Source organism: Castanea sativa, chromosome 1, assembly GCF_040712315.1.
Source record: "Castanea sativa cultivar Marrone di Chiusa Pesio chromosome 1, ASM4071231v1".
In the NCBI taxonomy this organism is placed as follows: domain Eukaryota; kingdom Viridiplantae; phylum Streptophyta; class Magnoliopsida; order Fagales; family Fagaceae; genus Castanea; species Castanea sativa.
In genome coordinates this window covers 25,179,141-25,185,540 of record NC_134013.1, presented here as the reverse complement: position 1 = coordinate 25,185,540, position 6,400 = coordinate 25,179,141, and the positions used below count along the sequence as shown (strand labels likewise).

At 31.0% G+C, this 6,400-nt stretch overlaps 1 long non-coding RNA gene across 1 annotated transcript; it reads right to left on the bottom strand.

Annotated features, from left to right (window-relative positions):
- Nucleotides 1-3,039: 3,039 nt before the first annotated feature.
- LOC142640877 (uncharacterized) lies at nt 3,040-3,692 on the bottom strand. The gene is made up of 3 exons (XR_012845275.1): nt 3,587-3,692; nt 3,431-3,500; nt 3,040-3,347 (listed from the first exon to the last, which is right to left on the bottom strand). It is a non-coding gene; the product is annotated as an uncharacterized LOC142640877 (long non-coding RNA).
- Between the last annotated feature and the right edge of the window lie 2,708 nt (nt 3,693-6,400).

The following is a 6,400-nucleotide window of genomic DNA, read 5'->3' as shown; positions in this document are numbered from 1 at the left end:
GTTTTTGTTTTCTATTTTCAAAAACTTGTTTTTGAGAATATAAAGAAAAAATAATTTTCTTATATTTTTGAAATAAAAAACATGTTTGGTTAATTGAAATTAAAAAAAAAAAGTTTTTTTGAAAAAAAGAAAAAGAAAATACTAAATATGTTATTACTAGGATTTGACTCTAATGTTAACTCATTAAATGAGACGGATTCATTAAATTAAATATGTGTTTGCATTGACTTTTGAAAATTAAAAACTGAAAACAATATTTTGCATGTTTTCAGTTTCTTTTACAAATTGAGTTTTGAGAACTGTTTTTGTTTTCTGTCTATTTTGGGTTGCTAAACAATTTTTGTAGTCTCAAAAATAGAAAATTGATTTTGGAAACAGAAAATAAGGGAGAAAAACAGTTACCAAACATACCCTAAGTTTTTTCAACGGGTGGTGAAGGAAGGGGGGGAGGGGGGACCTTTTTTGAGTTACGTATTTTTGAGAGGGGTAGGTATTATTCGAGATCAATTTGTATGGGAAAAAAAGCTTGTCATTGGTTGCTGTCAAAATTGGACCAAACGGTGTTAGACCGTAATTCTAGACATTTCTTTACATTCAAAGAGGGCGATATTGCGTATACATTCCAAAACTGTTCTAATGCTTTTGGAAATTATATTGTCGTCACTGAACTTAAGGCTGGGGGTCGTAGGAGATTGGTGATCATACCAGAAAGAAAGGTGATGCGTGGGTGGAGGGGGTTTGGCTTTGAGCTGCATAGTTTAATAACACCCAAAAAACCAATGAAAATCTTAGATGGGATGCACAAGCAACCGCAATCTAATGTGAATGTTTCTCGTTCTTTTACAGCAGTGATTAGAGGAGAGAAGCAAAAGACTATTGTGGCTTTGGATTCTAGGCCTCTTGCCATTGACAAGGGAAAAGTATTTTTGAAGATCCTTCATTAGTTGTACAAAATCCAGTGAAAGCAGTACGTGACGAGAAGGAAAAGGAACCAGAAAAATTTTCAGGAGGGGAAACCAATGAGTAGTGGTGAGGGGTAGGTTTAGAGCATTAAAATTCACCCGAAATTAGTGGGAAATTTTCAAACAAGATTGTCGTTACGATTTGATTCAAAATCAAAAGGAAAGCAAGTGCAAAAATCATGGGAATCCGAAATATTAAGGAGAGGATTAACGATTGTGTGTAGTGAAGGACATAAGAGGTAGGTTTGGTGGGGTTTCCATAAAAGAATAGACAATTTAGTCTATTTAGCCATGTCAATCACAATGCATACGTAGATGGACCAAGGAGTTTTAAAAACAACATAACGGGTAGTGGATTTAGTTAAGCCCAGTCACGACAATAACATGGGCCTATCTCAAGCCCAACTAAAGGCTGGATCAACCACGTTGTAAACACTCGATTTTGCATCCATGATTTAATCAAGGAAGATGACTAGAGTGATCATTCATATACCCAAAATTCATGATTGCATTACATGCATTAATTCATTAATTTCATATCATAAAAATGATCTTGAGATTCTAACAGTCGCGACGGTATGCTCGATTTTCAAATCGAGCTATTGGATTAAAAAATATCACATGATCAAGTTTTCACGGTCAGCATGCATTGTGTTTAGGTAGAATCAACCACGCATGATTAATTTAAATTAATTTTGATTGGCTAGACCATTAAAATTAATTAAATAATTTTGTGGTTGGTTGTTAGTTAGTGTCAAAAATAGGCTTACTTGCATGGAATAAATGGGATAATTAAATAACAATAAAATTATGAACTATCCAGACTTTTAGAGTATTTATTTACACGATAATTGTTGCTGAAAAAAATTGAATTATCTAGAAAAGAGTTTAATTTTTAGAATATGGATTAAAAACGCGTTTAAGTGCAAGTCCCAACTCAAAAAATCTCAAAAAAGGAGTCCAAAATGGACCAAAACTCAAATGAGGGACCGGCACCCAAAACCGCCATTTGGCAAAAACTAGGGTCTTGGCCCGAGAGCACTTGGATTAGGTTATAACATATCCTTTTCAATTTTTTAGAGATAAGGACGCGTCCCAGGTCGTCCCAAAGCACTTAGAATTCAGGACATTTTTTCATGCTCTCAAATTTCCCCTCATTTTGACTCTCCTTTCTATTATTCTCCCTTTTACGTTAAAGAAGTTTTGGAGGCTCTAGCCTTAAGAATTTCTTTTTTGTAAGCAATGTATTTTAGGTTTCAAAGATTATTGAACAAATTTCTTTGAACATTAAAATATTCCCTCAATAAGAAGAGTACGTCCATGCAAGAGGTGGTTTTTTTTTTCTTTACCCTTGTTCTTCTATTTCTTTTAATTTGGCGATGCATGAGTAAATATTCTTTTAGTTTTAATTTCTAAATGCTCATATCATGTGTTGTCAATATCGTTTTGTTGAAATATGTTCTTGATGTCTTTATTGTCATGATCTATTTTTTAGTTTAAAAAATCTGCTTATTATCACATCTTTTTCAAAAATAAAAACTGATCTGTATCTAAGGAAGATACAGATCTGAATTTTTTTGCATAAAAACTTATTTGTATCTTCCTTAGATGCAAATATGAATTTTTGCATAAAAACTTATTTTTATCTTCCTTAGATGTAAATCTAAATTTTTTCTAACACAAAAACTGATTGTATCTTCCTTAGATGCAAATCTGAATTTTTTTGCATAAAAATTGATTTGAATCTTCCTTAGATGCAAATCTGAATTTTTCAAAATAAAAACTAATTTGTATTTTCCTTAGATGCAAATCTGAAATTTTCAAAATCTAAAACTGATTTGTATTTTCCTTAGATGCAAATCTGAAATTTTCATTTAAAAACTGATCTATATCTTCTTTAGATGTAGATCTGATTTTTTTTTTTAATCATAGCAGATTTTGAAATAAACAAAGAAAATCATGAGTAGTGATATAAATCTATTCAATGCTTCAGATGAAGAGAGTGGGGGGATGTCAAGCTCTTTAAACCAAGAAGCCGAAATCAAAACAGTTTGTGCACACAACACAGATGTATGTGATAACAAAAAATAAAAATTCAGCCTCACATTCATTAGAAAAATAAAAAACAATTTACTAAATTGCTGTATGAAAGATAAAAATTCAATCTCCCATTCATTAAAAAAAAAAAAAAAAATTCAATTCACTAAATCACTAACTCATAAACAGTATCCTATTCATTCTTTTACACTAATCTTTGAGTGACCGAAAATATTCCTGTAGCGGAATGTTTCTAGCAATTTCAACAATTCTGGAACGTTGATCATTATTCTTTGAAAGCACTAGACTCGCCGCCAACTTGTACTGTAAATGTTTCGACCAGCTCTCCTACAAATAATTAGACATGTAATTAAGAAGTAGTTTAAACAAATTATGTGATAATTTGTATTTAATTCAAAGAAATTTATTACCAACAAGGGTAAATGCTTGCTGGAAGTATTTGTAAACATGTGTTTTATAACATACATCCCGCAATCATACCTGAAAAATGAAAATTGTTAAAATTTTGCAATTTGAAAAATGCACAGAACAGTTATCCATATGTACTAGTACAATTTGGTACCTACCCATTATTTTGTTGAGGATTCAAGATGGGTGATTTCAATTTAAATCTAGTCATACTATCCTTGTCTTTCTCCCAAAAACTCAGCAACTTATCAAGGCCTGTAACCTATCGCAAAGTCGGATTTTAACATCAGTTATTTTTAGTACAATACCTAACAAAATTACATTAAAAACAATCATTATTGGTTAGAAAGAGAAAGAAACAATACCACAGTTTTAACATTTTTTGTTCGAATGTCTTCACTAGTTGTGCTTTGCAAAGAGTCCAATATATATATATATATATATATATATATATAAATCTTTTTGCAAAATCAATGACACATAAGTACCAATGACTATTTATTGTCATTCATAGGGATAAAAATCTACAGATACAAATGAACAATGTATTTGCATGTGTCAATGTAATATACATGTGTGTGTGTGTGTGCACTAAGTAAAATCACCGGTTCACACTTCACCAAATTTGACATATACTTGTCATCGTCCCTATATGTCTTTTTAAACCATTCTAGTATGTGATTGCCATCTTCTTTGAGCATTTTTTGCTACAAAAATATATAAAAATTTCAAAAAAGTAAGGTATTAATTAAACACTACAAGAACAATCCAAAACATATATTCAAGAAAAACAACTTGTGTATTAATTAAACACTATAAGCACACAAATCAAAATATTACGAAAACTTATAGAAAAAATGCGTTGGCAAATACCACACAAACATGTCTCTATATCTGTTCTCTTCCATCCTCATCTTGCAAACGAACAAATTAATTATCTAAAATACAACATAATTGTTATAATTATTGTATAAATAAACAGCACAAATATTTATTATTGTATTTAAATTTCATACACTAACCTGATTGCTTATCCATTGGTTAGGAAGCAAGGTATTGAAAGCTGCAAGATCACCACACTCACATTTCATGGAAACAAGAACTTCACTAAACATTATTCATTGACATATTCTTATGTTAGAGCTTATTCAATAAATTCATTAATTTTAATACCAACTTCAAAAAGGACAAACCTCTCTTCAAAATTTTTATTAAAAATGTAGTTACATACGATCTTCTCCATTTTAGTAAATGGTTCGAACTCATTCATATCCTCTTCATCACCTAGTCTAGATTCCTAAAAGAACGTAGTATAATCAAATTAGCATATAAAAATATGTTGTATTCACACCCTTATATATCAATGTACACATTCATGAACTCACATGCAATGAATCTTTGATTTTTTTTCCTCTTTTTCACTTTTGGAACTTTAGCTTGTGATGTGACAATTGGGCTACGTTTTTGTGATCTGGTGACTTTAGGCTTGCCAGAAGGTGTAACACATGATGCATTAAGTTGAACGTTATGAGGGAAAGTTAATTGCAGCATATCCGCATCCTGTGCAATTAAAAAAAAAAACTCATGTTGCTAATAAACATCCTAAACACATTTAAAATAAATAAATAACAAACACTAAATCACTTACCATATTATGAGATAAGGGTGTTTTGCTGCCAGGTTTTTAATTAGATTGAGTTATCCCAACAATGTGAACATTGCAGTCTTCCACCATTGACACTATCTTAGATACTTTTTTAATGTGCTCTGTATCATCTTGTTCCATTTTGTCTTGAACTGGAGATGTAGACTCTATCATAGATTCTTTTTAGCACATACTGTATCATCTTGATCCATTGTGTCTTGGATTATATATGGAGATGCAAACTTCATTTCTTTTTTAACATCTACAATATCATTTAAGTTGAGGTCATTGGAATGTCCAGTATGTTCCCTTGCTATTTTCTTTAACTCCAAAAGAATGTCATTCTTAAATGTGTCCATATTGTTTGCAATGGCTGTCATGGTTTTTTGCATGACTAGCATTTCATCTCTAAGACTTGTTATTGATTGCTCAATTCTACGAATTGCTTCATCAGAACCTTGTGGATTAATTTATAGGCACAATCATCAACAAATGTCCAGCACCAAATTATCATCAAATTCATAAGATTTATTGGTTGAAAAAAGATACCATATTTGGCTTGTGTTCATATTGAGATGGCATAGCATGAGATTCATTAATATCTTGTTTCTCTAGTGGAATATTTTCTGTCTCATATCCACCATCCATTTGTGTTACAACCAACTATGATAAAAAAAAAAATTATGTCAACTACATGGGGGTAATAATTCACATATAAAACATATTTAACTTATTCATAAATAGTCAAACATTAAAAAAAGTCAATTATTATCTTAGGACTGTCAAAACTTCCAATTGAATGAAATTTAAGCATCCTTTGGTTAACTTCTTTTTTTCCCCCAATAACAAATACGTGGTTGAAGTCGTTTGGACACATGTTCAAGGTTCGTTTCAACATTGACATGCTCAAAATAAAACAATTGCAATACATATAAAAGGGTCATAGAAATTTAGTCAAAAGAGTCATAGAAATTTGATAAACAAAATCATTTTCTTGAAAGTAACTATATTTTACAAATTACCATTAAAAATAGCAAGCAACCATTTATGCCAACACGATCCTTTTCTTTATATTTGCGCACACCTCGAATAACAAAAACCAACACCAACTTTGCCCAATTCAAGTTTTTGAACTCATCAATATTAAGGAGAATTGAGATAAATGACCGTTTGATATAAGGTTTTGGAGTGGGACATAATAAAGTACCCAATACAAACAGCAAAAAAATCCAAAAAATTCTTTTCCTAGTGTTTTCATCTCCTTCAACTTATTCTCTGAGAGGTTAATTGGTATATCCCCTACCACGCTTAATCCATGTTGTTGGCA